The sequence below is a fragment of the Dreissena polymorpha genome, chromosome 1 (genome assembly GCF_020536995.1).
Source record: "Dreissena polymorpha isolate Duluth1 chromosome 1, UMN_Dpol_1.0, whole genome shotgun sequence".
Lineage (NCBI taxonomy): Eukaryota > Metazoa > Mollusca > Bivalvia > Myida > Dreissenidae > Dreissena > Dreissena polymorpha.
The window spans coordinates 72,951,800-72,971,170 of NC_068355.1; the positions used below are offsets into that span (position 1 = coordinate 72,951,800).

Sequence of the window (19,371 nt, forward strand, 5' to 3'; positions counted from 1 at the left end):
GTCAACTGTTTACCGAGGAGCGTCGATCTGATACTGACTGACTGAAATCGTTCGGGGTTATGAGACGCTCAGTCATGCGCATCGAGATCAATATGGCTACCTGGCGGAGCATGCGACACTCACAAAGATTTGTCACGGAAATGTCTACTTCACAACAATCGAAAGTCCAACGAAATCTACAGACGTTTTTTCAGCTTGCGACTGCAGTTGATTACATAATATGTATTAATGTCACGATATTGCGGGTTTAAGTCCCACGAGGTTGATTTATTCTTCACACATGCACACAAATGCGTTCGGAGTATACAATTCTATCTACTCGGAGTATGCTTGGCATTTGCGAGAGCTCGAAAGAGCTCGTTTTTATTTGGAAATGTCTATATGTGTACTTAAGCGTACATTCGACACTGTCGTCAAGTTGTAATGAGAAACGTGTGTTGGTTCGACTTCTATGTACTTGATGCTCATATATACATTATGCAACATATACTTTGAGGCCTTTAACGCATACAGCGTAGCGATCACTGACTAAAGGCAAATAAAATATCAAGATAAAACTATACACTTGCTAAACTAACCAACGGACAAATCATCAATGATGATATTTTGCGTTTTGTAAGAAACTCGAACTAGAAAAGTAATTCAAACAATACACCAGAAATGAAGCTTAAGACAGGTTGTTTAAGTACGTAAATGTACGTGTTTTTCTTTAGTGTAAGGCTTCCAATATGCATAAACTATTGTAATACTGTAATGATCAAATACCGTATTAGTCTCGATAGAAATTATACTATTGATGGAAGGCCATAATCTGTTAAAGATGGTAGTTTACGGATCTTACTATCTGGTAAATGTACATTTAGATATGTATGAACTACTATGACCATACACATTAGTGCAATTTCACAAACCAAAAATATGCGAATCACCTGCAATGCCTATAATGATATATTATTTCATGGACGAATGTATTCAAAAATAATTAAGTGTTTTCGTAAAAAGTTGTAATTTAGGAGCATCAAGCTTAAATTGTATTTTCATGTAGCATACCGAAAATCGAGATAGGAAATGTCGTCATACGTACGATAGCATGGATTTAATGAGGCAAAACAACGGGTTGGCCTAATTTGTATTAACTTTTGTTTAAAATCCCATAAACGCTCAAAATCAACGAATATTTCGTATATTTCGAACAAAAGTTACACATAAATACGTCGTTCTTCTGACGCTGCTGGAAGCTAGTCTCGCGTTCACTCGTAAATGTTCGGATATCGGCACGGGAAATTCACATACAATGTATTGTCGTAAAAAATACAGAGCATTTTTTATCTCGTTAAATATATGTTACCATACCACATCTTGGTCTGAAAATGTTTCTATTGCTACTTATTTTGAACACAGTTTTTTATGGGTTGACATTATTTGACGTAATAGTTTGCGAAGTATGCGTTGATTTTGAGTATTTATATGACTTTAATAATACACAAGTAATACCTCACTTCGATTATATAATGTTTAAAGATATAAATCTACCAAATCTCTTCGCAATATATCTTTTTAAAATATAAACTTTTGCGGATATGATCGAATGTACCAAAACTGATCGAAACGCAGAATACCGAAAACAGTTAAGGGTAGGCATCAGCACTTATTGTCGGCTTGGTTAGTGAAAACCTACAGCTTGTTTAGGCCTATGACAATGATTGTCCTTCTTCGCCAAATTTCAATACTTCGTCAAGATATGCACATCTGAGTTAGTGCAATTTAATTATTTCCGTTATCGGCAACAATGAAGGGCGGGCAAAAAAAGAGTACATTTATTCGATTTCGGGATTCATGAATATTATTTTTGAAATCATAATTATTTGGATAACGATCCCGACCACATAGCTCAAAAAAGCTACCTCAAATTTGATGCCAATTATACCACAATATAATTGTATGTGTTCGCATTGCAACTATTTAATTAAAAGATCGTGTAACCTTGTACTGGCTTTTCTGCATTTTTACACTCCTCTGAAAACATTAAAGTTCAGATTATAATTTGTCAATGAAAAGCGGTGTCATATACAGCCTATCATGCAGTGATTTATGGAGCGAAGTAACTTGATTCCAAATTTCAAATGTATAGTGCCTTTAAAAGTAAGTGTCTTTACAAAAAATATGAGACGTATAAATACAGTGTATATATACATACATAGCATCCAAATATAGCATACAAATACATGTAAATGTGATAGTAGTAGTATAGAGCAGCGCTGTCTTGAATTGAATGTTTTGCTACCAATGAATACGATTCGCACATATATCATTTATTTCAACATCAATCTGATCGATTTTCCAGTGTTTCAGTTTTACTGAGCCATTTACTCTACCCGGTTAGGTATTCCTCAGGGTTCCTTCATGCAAATGCTGACCCGATCATATTAAGTCTCATATTTCCAATTGATACGCTTCACTAACCGGAGAGGATCAATCTGCAATCTTTTGTAGTTTGTATATGATTACTATTATCATTTTATTCTTTGTCTGGAATGTACATTGCTTATTCTGAGTGACATGATAATTAATTAATAAATTTGCTTCAAATGGTTACAGATTCTTCGTAAAAAAACACTTTTGAAAAATCTTTGCAATACAGTCACTATCTGAACTAGTATTGCCTGTTGAACAAATAGAAATGTTCAAAAGAAAACAATGTGTACATGTTAAACAGCGCTACATTATGTATGAAATAGCATTTGCAGATCTATTATTTGTCACTTACTCTTAACTAGATGTGTTTCTTATAATACCATAAATGTTGAACCTCAACTAGCTTTTTGTTTAAGCACTAGTTGCGTAAAAGATAAATAAACATAATGTGTCATTCTACGCCATTATTTTCAACCGGTTAACCTCTTGCATCCCTATTTTATACCATTGAGACAGTGACAAGCGTGTAAAATCAATTTGACTGATTGAGTTATTAACCCAAGAAGCCAACATTTGATTCCCCCACTGTGTTATCCGGTTACTATTAAAGATGGGTATATACATTTTTAAATAATGTAACACAGCAACTCATATCGACTGTTAACATAAAAATTAGTTCCTGTTGTGACAAATGAGAAACATAAAAATATGCTGTGTTCTTGAATAGAATTCAAAGAATCATATCATATCGATTCGTCAAAAAGTGGTCAGCTCTTAATATTAGAACCCTTATTAAGGGCCTTATGATCTATTTAGCCAAACTAAGCATCATATATACATTACATATTTAAAATTGCACCCAGTATTCATTCAAGAATAGACTTTTCACAATAAAGAAGTTTTGTTATGTTTTATTGCATCTAAATAATCAACGCTTATAAAGAAAAGCTTGCATAAATATAGCATCTTGCATGTTCAGATATGCAATCGCATACTGATCCGAATGACATCTAGCTACACAAAATCTAAAGTGTTGTTATAATTTGATAGTATGTTTTGATAAATTATTTTATTTATTAATTTAATATGCACATATCAAACGTATTAAATATGTTGTGCTTTGTACAATGTTGATCTCAGTCATGTATAAGAATTATTCTATGATTTAAAAAAATACTACACAAATTGTCCCAAATATCGCAGCTTAATTAAACAGTGTAGCATACACATATTCTGCACAGACTGCAATGATTTGTATATTAAAATGTGAAAATTATTATATTGTTTCTCAAATTAATAACACACCTTTTCTATAGACTTAATTCTCTGATCAGATATCGCTGTTGTTTGGTGAATTTTCGTTTGTGCCATACCCATCCACAAAGACATGGTATCCATGAAATCCAGCTATGTCTATCCTTAAACGTTTACGTTAACTCGAACTAGAATTGTTTTAATAAATCACAAACAGACATGTGTTTTGTTAATGAACAAATGCCGTAAACTTGTAGACGTACCGGTAGTTGGTGTTAAGACGTATTGTATGCATAAACAGCATACGCCAAGAAAATTGTCAATATCGAGTTTCAAGTTATTATAAATAGAGTATGGGATGTGAGTTTTTATCTATTTATGAATGCGCTGTGGTGGGTTTTCTATGTTACGATGAAAGTTCATAAGCGAGTTAATGGTACGTATTCAACATACAATTACAACCACACAACAACAGAAAATGCACTGCATCGGTCGTCTGCGTTGAAATCTTCTTTGAAGTCATGTTAAAGCATCGTTATAAATGAAAATTACAAACACGTTCCCTTTCATTTCAATGACTATCCCTTTAGAATATGCTTTTAGGAACCTCCCATTGAATTATATCAAATGACATACGCTGCTTATTAGACGACATTCGCTATTATCGGACAAGTCAATAATCCTCGCCCGCACAAAAAATTTAGTACACTTAGAGCAATTATAAAAACACTATTATATTGTGTTAGAGATGAAGGTTTCTTTGAACATGTTCATCTTATACCTCTCAAATGACCAAACGAAACTGATATCATGTCCCTATATTAACTGATATCATTTCCCTATATTAACTGATATCATGTCCCTATATTAACTGATATCATGTCCCTATATTAACTGATATCATTTCCCTATATTAACTGATATCATGTCCCTATATTAACTGATATCATGTCCCTATATTAACTGATATCATTTCCCTATATTAACTGATATCATGTCCCTATATTAACTGATATCATGTCCCTATATTAACTGATATCATGTCCCTATATTAACTGATATCATGTCCCTATATTAACTGATATCATTTCCCTATATTAACTGATATCATTTCCCTATATTAACTGATATCATGTCCCTATATTAACTGATATCATTTCCCTATATTAACTGATATCATGTCCCTATATTAACTGATATCATGTCCCTATATTAACTGATATCATGTCCCTATATTAACTGATATCATTTCCCTATATTAACTGATATCATTTCCCTATATTAACTGATATCATGTCCCTATATTAACTGATATCATTTCCCTATATTAACTGATATCATTTCCCTATATTAACTGATATCATGTCCCTATATTAACTGATATCATTTCCCTATATTAACTGATATCATTTCCCTATATTAACTGATATCATGTCCCTATATTAACTGATATCATTTCCCTATATTAACTGATATCATTTCCCTATATTAACTGATATCATGTCCCTATATTAACTGATATCATGTCCCTATATTAACTGATATCATTTCCCTATATTAACTGATATCATTTCCCTATATTAACTGATATCATTTCCCTATATTAACGATTTGAAGTTAAATGTATCTTGTCACCATTCTGATTATAACGTCAGATTAGCAGTGAATACATATTTCATGCCAGCATTGTTGCTAGTGCAAGTAGTCTTTGTCCTCGGCAAAATTATCTGATCGTGTCTAACTTACATTAGGAAGTAGATCAAAACGTTAATTGACACATACACGGGATCTATCGATATACATTTGGTTTAGTTTGAACGTTGAACGCATTGAAAAGAAAGTTATTGATGAAAACACAATGGCCGAAGAACATAAATGTAGTAAATTAATTTTATTTGAAAATGAAAGCTCAATTCATATTACCTAGCTGTATTTTAACGTTCTTACGAGCGAACAGGTAATTGTTCAACAAGTATGCATATCGTAATTAAAATGTGTATGAGAAATAATATAAGAACATTATAGTTTAAACAATATTTTAACTCTATTAAACTACAAGACAAGTCATGAAAAATGACATTACTATAATAATACCTACTTATTTCGTAATTACCATTTCGAACGTTATCACACGGCCTTGTTATGTGATAATTTTTGTGAAGTAGGAAAACTTTGAAAGAAAAATTGCATTATCTTTTGCAATTGAATACTGGGTTTTTTATATCAGGATTCTATATGTCTTGTCAGTTTTATGCATACCAAAACAAAAACTAAGTGCCTTATCACGATGCCAAAAAAATAAAGACAGACTTTCATTTATGTACTTTGTTTGTTTGCTATGTCATCGTGAGGTACATGATAATACGGCAGCGCCCCTGCTGCCTTTATGGCTTCAAAGGTTGAACTGAAAATCAAACCAAGGCCCAGTTCAATGAGCGAAACCTCGACGCAACAAGGTCTCGTTTCATGTGACAGCAGTTAGAATTTATACCCCTGATCAGCCATTGACTTTATCGCTGATGATTAAACATCTTGCCAAAATTGACAACCATATGAACCAGATATCCGATTGTAGTGCAAGCGTTGAGATGATTAAAGAAAATGTAAACATATAATAGACTTTATCTTTTTATAGACGTTGAGATTCACAAAAGTACGCCAATTGCTATAAGGGGCGCATTTAGATGCGCATTCAATGCTCATTCAATGTGTGTTTTTTATATGTAGGATAAAATTCAAACATTTCCTTTTCTGGATTCAGTGGCGGTATCGAATTTCATAAAAGTTATTCAAAAGTGCAATATATTGAATATCTTGCTTTCTATTGTACTTGTGTTTTTGTACTTGTATTTTAAACCTTCATTGACGATTCACACTTATCATGATCAATATTTACAGCGAAAACTACGGTTTAATGAAAGTTATATAAAAAGTAAAGATCACAGATCTACATGCGATTAAACATGCCATTGGAATCCTTTTCCAAATAATAATTCAATGTTTGATCATAACTGTTTGAAAGCTTAGTTTGCAGTTTTGCATATTTAAATATTCTTAATAGGAAAATACTTGCTGTGTGATGTTTTTGTTGTAATTGTATTTATTTTATTTTTATTTATTTTATAAATATTTATTATTATATTTATTTCCATGTACGACTTCTCAGAGGGGCCTTTTCACAGATGTTGGCATGTTTAGAAGTTTGTCATTAAATGCTTTATATTAATAAATGTAAACACTGGATCTAAAAAGCCCCACTAAAAATTCAAGAAGAAAATAAAAAATATAAAAAAGGGTAACCTCAGAAGGGCTCGAACCACTGACCCCTGGAGTCCTGAAGTAAAAACGACTTAGACCACTCGGCCATCCCTCCTGATATAATATTAGATGTATTTTATACTTTATATAAGCAATCCTCGTAGTTTCACAAAATATAACGACAACAACAGACCTCTCCAAATTATTAATTCGTTTCGCGTTGCAACGCTTTATCATTTTCAGGTTTTTAACTCGTTAAAAGATGCATATAATGGCTATTTTAGAGCATGGTTAATGTTCAGTATTACTGTTTCCTCACAAATATAATAACGAAAACGAAAATTTGCGAATCTGAAACAACTTTTTTCAGTTTTGTCAATTTACCCAAAGGTGAAAAGGCCCCTTTAATACAATAAAGCATAAGGTATTGAAGGTTTTAGTTAAATACATATCTGTCATGTGTAAACGTTTTAATGGAAAACAGAAACACTTTCTATTACAAATATGAATTGCACAACGTGTGAAATATGTGCAAATAACATTTCTACTTTAATTTATATTTTGATAAAAAAAATCTGCCGTGTATATTATATAAAAAGAAAGATTTTAACCCTTAAGTATTTTAGCAATGCGCGTTAACAAATTGTAATCCGCGGCACAGGAAAACACAAATTTGCAGTGAAGAGGATCACTGACGATGTATGGTGTAAATAAATGAAACTTGTTAAAAGGGATCTAAAAAAGTCACTAGGTAAAATATTAATTCATATAGAATTTTCTCGAATAAGATTGTTGTTCTATCGCCAATCGTTGAAGCAATTACACCCGAATCGCTAGAATGTGGCAATTGGAGAAAAGGAGAACAGCAATTCAGTATAATAATAACGAGATTAAAGCACCAATTGTGTCTAAATTTACACTAGAATCAGTTTCGGCTGTCACTTTTAACAAAGATGTCAAGCAGGTTTGTCAATAACTTGTGAAAGTAGTGGATGGCAGTTCACCTAACGATAGGATAATGGTCTTTGAGATTTTTTGTTGAAGTTAATAACGTCGTGGTTTAGGCACTAAGGGTGCGCGAATAGGTGTTTAAAGTTACGTTATTGTTCAATCATTATTGCTTCATTGTTATTCTATTACTATCTAATTTGAGTCTAAAGCTTTAACAATAAGCTTATAAATGAAAACTGCTTTGTACACACTACATCGTTATTTGATATAGAAATTAATAGTCGTACAAATTTGCCCTAAATGTACTTAAACTATTGCTGAGTTGTTTAAACTGTTTGTGTTGAACTCATAGATGAAGAAGCCAATGCAAATACAGCTCACATTGGCACACAATGCACATTATTGCGTCATTGAAGATTGTTAATAAATATTCGATGTGTTTGAAGAGGCCATGGAACAGTGCAGTTCAAGGGTTTACAGAACACTTGACTGGTGCCGGCAGGAAACCGCAAAACCCAACTTAATTTCATAACTATGGGGCAATACAGGTCAACATTTGAACAATAAACCCTTTCTTGGGTATTGTTAAGTAAAGTACAATCTAGAGTCCCATTCTTTAAGATTTACATAAATACAAACAATGATCACACCAGGATTTAATAATGAAACATACATGGTATTTTCGTATATTTTAAAGGAACGTCAAACTTAACTAATAAACGTTTTATGAAAGAAATCCAATAACATTCAGAATTCGCCTAGAAATATTCATATCTGCACCACGAAGTAAATAAGACAATATCCACGGCAAGGACCCGACATATTTCGATTTATGTTCGCTAGGAAAATCTTAAAGCTCAGGTTTCGACTAGGTAACGGTTGTGCTGATGGGCAAAACTTGTCCGTGATGATAGCACACACTTGACTTGCCAATACCCGAACCATTCGGTATCATTATTAACCTCCCTCAAGGCGATACCAACCATGACTAGTGTAATGGATTCATTTTACCTCTACCATGAACTTGTTGAAGATGTTAACATTTATTTTGGTCCCTTTTGATGTGATCTTATGTACAACATAATATTAAATCAAAATAAAAACAAAGGACAATTTCATGCAGTAGTAGAATGGATCTAGTTTTTACGTAATTATATCACAGTTGATGTAATAATGCTGATCCAAGACAGCCCATGTATACCATTACTAAATTATGGCCCATTACGGGTTGTTTGAAATTACATTGATCATACTTTATAGTTTTGCGATATCATCAGAACAAACACAGTCCTAAACTCATCTTTCAATCATCGATCAGTCTTCATATTGTTTACACATACGACCGTCACAAAGCCATGTGTTTGTCTTTCACAACAGTTTTGCTCGAACGAATAGGACATCTTGAATATAATCAAAGCGCCATAGGCGCTGAAGGCCTGGGGCTAGATTTAGTGTGTTTGGGAAGAAGTTTAGTTCTTAAAAAAAAGATAGTTCGACTATGTATATAGATGTCAATATCTTTATACATAGTCAAACTATCTTTTTTTAAGAAGACGTTTCGTCGGAAGTTTTTTTATTGATTTAGTATGTGTATGCATTATTATAAACAGGTTTATAAAAATCAAGGCTGCAGCTGCATTTTTCAAAAAGTCACAATGGATAGTAGATCAATAAGTCATGGCCATCCTACATAGGCGATGAAGATATGTGGCTGGGAACGAGATTATAACCCATCTGGGTCTGTCACTTTTTGTGTGTCATAAATGCTGAATGCCCGTTTTGGATTAAATGACGTCCTTATTCAACCAGTATCTTGAACTTGAATTAGAGAGCGGACACCATGCTGAATGTTTGAAACGCACTAAGTGACCCTATGATATAGTTTTTGGCCCGGCATGACCCATGTTCGTCTTGACCTAGACATTATCCGGATGCAACTTCTGACCAAGTTTGGAGATCGGATTAGAACTACTTGAATTAGAGAGTGAAAACGAAAAGTGTTACGGAGGACAGACAGACTGACAGACGGACAGTGCGAAAACTATATGCCGCCCGTTGGGGGCATAAAATATATGTTCATGTATCTGACATGGTGTGCAGAAACAACAAAAATTTAAAAATAAAATATTCCCTTCTCATACTTAATATATTACCTATGGATGACAGACTGATTTGAAAAACAACACAAGATACACATTGTTGCTATTTTGTACTCAAATTCATGCACATCAATAAAAAAGTATTGTATTTATTCTTTGAAGAAAAATCACCTAATAAGTCTGGATTAAAAAATCTTATCTGTTAAAAAATGTCAATCACCACACAACATGAACACAATATATTGTCCATATTATCCAAACTGTCAGTAAACTTGGTAAGCTCAGGTTGAATCAGGATTTGCCGAATTCACTTGTAAAGGTCTGCAATAATTTAAATAAAAATGCCTGATTAGAAACCTTAAACAAACACATAAAAAATACATATCACCAGTACATACCATAGGCTTGTCAACAATTTATTGAAATTGAAAACCATGTCATGTTTTAGTTTTGCCTTAATGCTTGTTAAACTTAATCTACATGTATGTGAAAATAACACAAGAAATATTATTAAAATTATATAATCAAGACGAAAAACAGATTATTGCTTGGTACATTATACAATCTGAACCCTCAAGTTATGCATAGTGAATAGTATATTGTCAATGTTTAATATTAAAAAATAGTATCCATACTTAACACCATAAAGGTAAACCATCTGTGTTGGGAGAATAAAGCGCACCCCAGTTAACATTTTCACGGATTTATTTTTAAATATTTCACTATTTTAAATGGGATAAAGTCGTGAGCCGGCTGATTCGTGAGAGTTTTCTATAAGTATCATGATTTTTTTTAAACAAATCAGTATTTTTCCAGTAATGTGCAATGACGCGTTTGAACGGTTAGAAAAATGTCGGATCAGTGTTGGGACTTCATATTACAAACGCGCGATTGCACTTTACTGAAAATTACTTATTTAAAAAAAAAAATCATAAAATCTATATAACACTTTCATGAATGAGTGAGCTCTGGACATTATCCCATTACAAATGGTGAAATAATTTAAAAAGACATCCTTAAAAATGTTATCTGGGTCGCGCCTTATTCTCCCAACACAGATCTTAAAGTCACATGGTATACATGACGGTGCAGTGTAAACAATGCAATGTGTAAATCATATCAAACCTGCTATTTAGCAGCACATCATTTAGTGTTCGCACTCCACTTTTGCCCAATCTGTTTTTCATGAGGTGGATTTGGCACATCCATCTTTTAGCCCTATATCATGATAGTTCATCATTGAAACTACCTGGTAGTAGGTTCTGCCCCTGAATAAATAAAATATAGCAAAATATTTATGTATGATTGTGTTATAGTTGAAAATAATATATGACAATGTAAACAAAGGTCTGCTGAAGTATTACATCTCAATACAATCCAGACACATATTGACGGAGAACATTTAATCAGTTGTCTTAACCTGCAACCTCTTGGTCATGTCTGACAATTCATTGAAAATATAAAGTTTCAAAAGCATTACAACATATTTGTGTAGTTGATCGTGCTTTATGAGAAAGATATTTATTTCTTTCTACTTTCTTTAGTTGTTGTTATGAATCTTAGATCATCATTGCTTTCATGTTAAACTTGATCATGAACACAACCATTAATATTGACATCCAAAACTATAAATTTTTTAAAGAATAGAAACATTAAAATATGTACCAATAAAAATAATCAAATATACATTGTAATTAAACACATTCCTGAAATATGCGTTAATGCTATCATTTCGCATGGAATTGTAATCGCTAACCTGTCATTGTGAGATTGCACAAAGATTTGCAACATAAATTTGATATTACTTTTTAATACAACCTTGCTCAGTTCACAGTCTGTTAAATGTAAAACAATAATTTAAGTACATGAAATGAAAGTAGAATACGTCTAATGGAATATATGCCCGTAAATTGTTCAACGAAATGTTAATACATGTATTGTCATTATAGAAAAGTTCAACAACAAATGATAAATTGAGAAGTGTTTAAGATTTTGACAACTGCCTAGGCGAACAGACACATAAACAGCGTCTAAAATCGTCGTTATGACCGCCAAAACGGCTCATTCAAACATCATGATTGGTGTAATAGATTCATTAAACATGAAATTCCATCTTTTAAGACCAACTTTGATTTTTTTTTAATGAGAAAAACAAATGAAAAACTTATTTTAATTTACCTTTGACAAAAACCAGGAAGTTTATCCGAAAATTGTCACTGTCGACTGTGCCCTACTCTATTCATTGTTATTAAAGCTGAGGTTAATGCAAACCATGTACAAATCAAGAGAAATACGGAAAATTAAAGTTCCTTAGACTTATTTTTATTTGTTTAGATTATACATGTAGTTCAAAGTTAATGGCAAACAAGTTGTTATTGTTTTGACAAAGTCCGCGAAACCGTAGTTAGAGACCGTCAAGTGAGCAACTTATTCTCGCATGAATATGTAAACAATAAAAACTATGCCGTAGCCAATGCTTAACAATTTTGATTCAATAATATTTTTTTACATGTACCTGTATTAAAGTTCAAAGTAAAACTATTATTAATGGCAAACAAGTTGCTCTTGTTTTGACAAACTCCGCGAAACGGTAGTTAGAGACCGTACAGTGAGGAACTTATTCGCGCATGAACTCCAATTATGAATAATGAAACTGTTATACTTGAAAAAATATTGCATACTGTAATCCATGTACCTTCCTGTTCCGAGCTTTGTGTTGATAGCAAAACAAGGTATTCCTTTCTTGAAAAGTTGAAGACTCTTCTTTACGTGATGGGTTTTGCCGTACGATAACCCGTTCACATGGCTACAGTCATCACACAATCATAAATCCACGTTATCCCCTTTAACTGCTCAAGAAGAATATTAAATTTTGTAAATGACACGGGTTCTAAACGTTATTCTTCACAGTGCCAGTGGTCAAAATTTTCAATCGTTTGACATTTGTATTTCCAGGAATCGTTTTCTTCATAAATATCAACACTGCCATGCATTAGTTGACGTTTATCATTAACTCCAGTCACATAAATATGAACAATAATAACACTTTTATTAATTGTTCTCTTTCAATATAGCAAATTGCTTTTTCTTTAAACGACCCAATCTGTCAGTTACAATGTCGGCCATGTTTGTTGTCATTGTATTTAGCGGGTCCTACATTTAGTATTTCATAGCGTATTTATAGAATATTCTTAGTTTTCCGCACAGTCCAGCGTTCGGAGTGACGGAGATGTACGAAAGAATGCGATATTGCACGAAGTTCATTAGAGTTCTAATACCTTAAAAAATGTATCAGTAAAAAATCTTCTTACTGTCTCTGTAGACACTCGAATATTTGCGGCCTAGACCGTCAAGTGAGGAACTTATTCTCGCATGAATATGCAAACAATAATAAAAACTATGTCGTACCCAATGCTTAGCAATTTTGCTTCAATAATATTTTTTTACACGTTTTATAACACTGTCATGTTATATAGTGATATTCTGTCTTTACAATGCGGGTTATTGAGAACTTCTTTGCAGGGACCTATTTGTTTGTATAGGTCCGTCTTCTTTGATTGCGCATGAATGACCGCCAAGTGGTAAATCGGACTTTCACAAATTCATTCATTCGTGATTGTTTTGGCAGCCAGCCAAGTCAGCTTGACTCAAAAATCGGTATTAGTACTATGGCCTAGGGGCTTCGCCCCAGGCCAAAAATGAGTTGACGTGTTTTTGAATGACTTTGATATCGTAAGCAATCAGGTATGTTGTTTGACTTAACTAGATAACTGTGTTTAATATATAATATGCAAGGTAATCTTTACATGAAAACGATTTATATGAATGGATATTTTATTTTAGGTATATATATATATATATAGTTTATGTAAGCAGCACACCGTTGTAATTCAATATTATTAATAATAACCTTTAGAAGTAAACAAGTGTAATCAATGCTTTAGAAAACATAGTGTATGACAATTATGCGAATGGTTTGAATTATTGAATAATTGCTCATACAAAATATCTTATAGTAGACCTGAATTTTATTGCAAGGAAGTTGTTATATGCTTTGTTGTTATAAATATTTCACATTAAACCAATATAAAACTTTAATTTCACGCGATGTTTGAAATTACACGATTGTCTTTTCAGAAATCCATAAAAGTTAGTCTAGCTTACCTCCATCAAGATTTGATGTTTGACGACACAATGACCAATCATCAGCTCTCGTGAATTAATAACGATGCTGTCCGGTAATGTTGCTCAGTTAAGGGTCAATTGGTTTAAAACATTTTCTTTTATAAATTGACAACATTATATCTAAATGAACTATGAAAATATGAAGTTCATGTGCTTATTAACACAAAAATATCTGATTAATTCAGTGAAGAACTGTCCGATTGGATTTAAAAACAAACATGACTCACCTTATATGCAAACTATGTCCGGTAATCTTGCGCACTTGGTGTAATGACCTCATTTAGGCAAAATGTGGTGTCCAGTTAGGGACAAAAACATTCCAGAAAATTATTTAAAAAAACAGTTTGTGAAACCATTCAAATTTAATGTGGATTTCTAAAATCAATAGCTGTACTTCGCTTTCTTAGATGATGGTGGTGGTATTCTGTTGACTGTAGCAAAAGAAATAATTAAAATATAAAATAATTGATTTCTAGCATGCAAAATAGGATTATGCATAACAGGTTTAATTTAACCACGATCATGCTTCCAAAGTTTACAGAAAACATTAAAACTAGGCCATTGCGCATGCGGAGATCATACCAAATGTGGTTGGACAGAATGGCGGGAAATGATGACAATGTCGTCTGATGCGATATTTTCAATGACCAAAAATACCATAACTCATCGGATATTGTGCAATGGAGTGCTTAATTACACGTTGGGTTTATGAATTCTTCATTTAAAGTATGAAAACGCTAAATACTGCAGGGAATGTATGATTCATTTCGAATTTATCGTAACTAGGTCATTGCTAACGATACATGTACAATGTATAAGGGTGACGCAACCGGTGCTAAAATGCAATGTTCGAATTTTATGTTGCATGGAATACGTACCTCTTAAATCCGTTAATTCTTAAAAATGTGAAATTCCATCTTTCATCACTAAAGAAAAACAGTTCGTCGTCTGCGAAAATCGCAACTGCAGAGTGCGCAAGATTACCGGATACACACGATTACCGGATTTAACTGTACAATAATAATAACGAGTTGAAAATGTGGTATCATAATTATGTATTGATGATACTACAGCGTAGTATTGATGGTAGTTTCAAGGTATTTTGGGTTTACGTTGACCGTTTCTAATTGGTCCACGATGAAACCTGAATGTACGTCACTGAAGGTATGATAGTGGTGGTGGTGCTGCTGATGCTAACAATTTTGATGGCGATCATAATAATGAAGACGAAGATGAAGGAGACGAACAATGGAAATAATGAGATGATGATGACGAAAACGACGCAGATACCGATGATGACGATTAACTTCATATTACGCTTATCAAACGTGTGTGATTGGCTGGAAATTCGTTAGCATAACGTGTGTATATAGTTCCTATAAAATAAAAGAAACATCTACAATCGACATGACATATCTTCTCATTTATATGTTCATTAAAAACATATTATTACATAGTCATAGAGAAATACTTATTGAGACCATCAAAACGATTTCCAAGCGGGATTTATAGTTCTCAATTATCTCCAAGAAACAGTTAAAGCGTTCTTACAGGAGTTCACTCTCGTTCAAGTCTTCTTAAATAAAAGGGCTCCTGTTTGATATTCATCGCTATGTGTAACCTCATTAATTTGTTTCACATTTGTAAAGCGTTCTGATATGGAAACAACTGCTTCACGAAGGTTTAAGATTAGCCACGCCGCTGCCAATATCGGGAACGCAGCGCGTTTTATCTGGTTGGTCAAATTTAAATGTAAATTATAAGTGTTTAAATCACGCATCCGACTCTAGTTAATACTTTCACGAACATGAGTTGTGTTCGGGACGGCAGGGGCGTGAACAGTTCATACGACGCTTTGATGACACTGAAGTAGAACAAGTTTCTGTTCATAGCACATGGACAGAAGAAGACAACCTTGAACTGGACAACACGAATGAATTGTGATGACGAAATAAGACATGCAGGCTTACTGGCGAATGAAAACTGCTATTCTGCTTAGACAATGCAAGGGACACTTTTACCTGATTTCCGGTTTGGAAATCTGATGGAAAAAGGGTAATACATTACCATGTATCCAAATTTCTGACCTCAGATCACTGCTACAGGGTTTGTTTATAAATACATATTTAAATGAAAATCAGAAAAGAAAATTCGATTGTAGTATAAACCTCGGTCTGTGAAATATAATCGCACAGCTTAAAAATTAATTGTATGAATATCATACCGTGTGTTAAAAAAAACATGTTTGTGGTCTATTTGGTCAAGCATTTATTCTACTTTGCGTGTTTATTGAAAAAATTTACAATAAGTATAAAATACGTGTATGACGTTCTTTCGGTTTCATATTGAGTTGCCAAACCTGTATAAAAGAACACACACACGCGATTCTTCTAAAAGTGTACTTGCAGTGCTGACTTATCTTAACGCAAACACAAATTGATTTATATTAGACATTTATACAAACATACAAAAATTGCAAAAAAGAATGTATTGTTCTTTTACTTTCACCACTCAGCACAAGTCACCACAGCTTAATCTGAGAGTGCACGGGTAGTGATTGATGTACTCATACAAGCTGACTGCAAGGTTGTCATTCTTGTACCATATACGATTGGTATTTGCTCGGATTGTCAAGACTAATCCTTCTCCACGGGAATCAGTCACGACCATTCGTGATATTAGCCTTGTAGAAACACAAGCAGTGAATGCTACTATATTGCAGAATCGATGTTTGAGAGTGTTGCGACATAGTAATTGCACGTTCTTGGGGATGCACGACACTCTGGGGACGGTGCATTTCTGAGTCTGTTCAGTCATTAACGCTACATCCACCTGCTTTACCATTTTACGATCAGGAAAAATCGATGACCATGATGACTAAACTACCATTATAACAAAGAATCGAAATGTGATGCCGTTTGAAATTGGATGATATTATCTCTTTTAACAGAATGGGAAATGAACAGAGTTATAGTACAAGCATTAGCTCCACGATTTATTAGAAGCCTTCGAAAGTCGTCGTAATTACGGCAAAATGTTCAATACTAACGGCGAACAATAACCGGCAAATCATGCGACGACATAAACATTGACACTACGATAATGTCGTAAAGAAAGATTACAAACCAAGCTTATATTTAGCGATTATTGTCTGACCATTTTCTAGAGATCCTTATCCATCTTGAAACCATACGCATATAATAGTACAATTTAGTTAATTGTTCAACACATGTGAACATACTTGTACAATATTGTATTAGAGGTTGTATATTAAATTGAAAAAAAAATAGATCGTTACTATACACCTGTACATATGTGATTTGTTTCCAAATGATTGCAGAACATCGCCTAATACAACAGCATGTGCATGTATCTAAATTCAAACAGTACAAGAATATATCCCTTATTCTTATAGTATCGGCCCACCTCATTGTATTGAGCCTTTGACGAAAACTCCACAAGAAGTGCTGGACAGTAAATGTTTTTTTTTTATTTTAAGAAGTTTTAATTTATTTGCTGTTTATTAATAACTATTAAGACGATATTTTTCATGTCTGCTTCTGGTTTATAAGTAGGTTTACCAAATGTTTTATAAGCCGCTTATTTGTTATTTTGTTAAAACTAATTTAAGAGGAACATGAACAAGAGTTTCGTTTTTCCATTAAAAAACTATTTATATAAAAAGAACATGCGCATAGACTTTAAGTAACAAACCATATTATGAGAAACAGTGTACATGATGAGAAACAGTGTACATGATGAGAAACAGTGTACATGATGAGAAACAGTGTACATGATACCGATATTATGAGAAACAGTGTACATGAGAGAAACAGTGTACATGAGAGAAACAGTGTACATGATACAGATATTATGAGAAACAGTCTACATGAGAGAAACAGTGTACATGATACAGATTACTACATGAAGATTATGAGAAACAGTGTACATGATACAGATATTATGAGAAACAGTGTACATGATACAGATATTATGAGAAACAGTGTACATGATACAGATTACTACATGAAGCTTATGAGAAACAGTGTACATGATACAGATTACTACATGAAGCTTATAGTAACAAACCGATATTATGAGAAACAGTGTACATGATACAGATTACATGAGAAACAGTGTACATGATACAGATTACATGAGAAACAGTGTACATGATAAACCGATATTATGAGAAACAGTGTACATGATAAACCGATATTATGAGAAACAGTGTACATGATACAGATTACCGATATTATGAGAAACAGTGTACATGATACAGATTACCGATATTATGAGAAACAGTGTACATGATACAGATTACCGATATTATGAGAAACAGTGTACATGATACAGATTACCGATATTATGAGAAACAGTGTACATGATACAGATTACTACATGAAGCTTATGAGAAACAGTGTACATGATACAGATTACTACATGAAGCTTATTCTCACCAAGTAACAAACCGATATTATGAGAAACAGTGTACATGATACAGATTACTACATGAAGCTTATTCTCACCAAGTAACAAACCGATATTATGAGAAACAGTGTACATGATACAGATTACTACATGAAGCTTAGACTTTAAGTAACAAACCGATATTATGAGAAACAGTGTACATGATACAGATTACTACATGAAGCTTAGACTTTAAGTAACAAACCGATATTATGAGAAACAGTGTACATGATACAGATTACTACATGAAGCTTATACTTTAAGTAACAAACCGATATTATGAGAAACAGTGTACATGATACAGATTACTACATGAAGCTTATTCTCGCCAGTATTTTGTAAAAAATACCGATTGGATTGCAGTTTTGTTGTTATAATAATAATGCACATTCAACTATAGATAAGCGTATTTAGCATGTTTGTTTTTTAATCTTTTTACTTAGAATATTTCGATGTTTTCATTAAGAGGGCCGATACTAGGGATATGCGTTATAAGTTTTTATAATGGTGTATATTCATTAATATTACAGTTTCAGGTATTTGAAGTCTAAACGCGAAACATAACGCATTATTGTATTGAACTCAGCATAACCATGGAATCAAATTCAAGAGGGTAACCACGGTGATATTAATGCCACTGAAAATAACCGAGCAAGCCGGTATCGAACTGGGCTACACTCCACTGCATAACATTGCACAACAAGAGAATAATTTTGGCCATTGAATCCCATGTGATTGG

The 19,371-nt window shown here is 33.1% G+C and overlaps 1 long non-coding RNA gene across 1 annotated transcript; it reads right to left on the bottom strand.

The window, feature by feature from the left end:
- Positions 1-8,580: 8,580 nt before the first annotated feature.
- LOC127866385 (uncharacterized) lies at positions 8,581-13,097 on the bottom strand. Its single transcript, XR_008042980.1, has 3 exons — positions 12,673-13,097; positions 11,103-11,245; positions 8,581-10,298 (listed from the first exon to the last, which is right to left on the bottom strand). It is a non-coding gene; the product is annotated as an uncharacterized LOC127866385 (long non-coding RNA).
- Between the last annotated feature and the right edge of the window lie 6,274 nt (positions 13,098-19,371).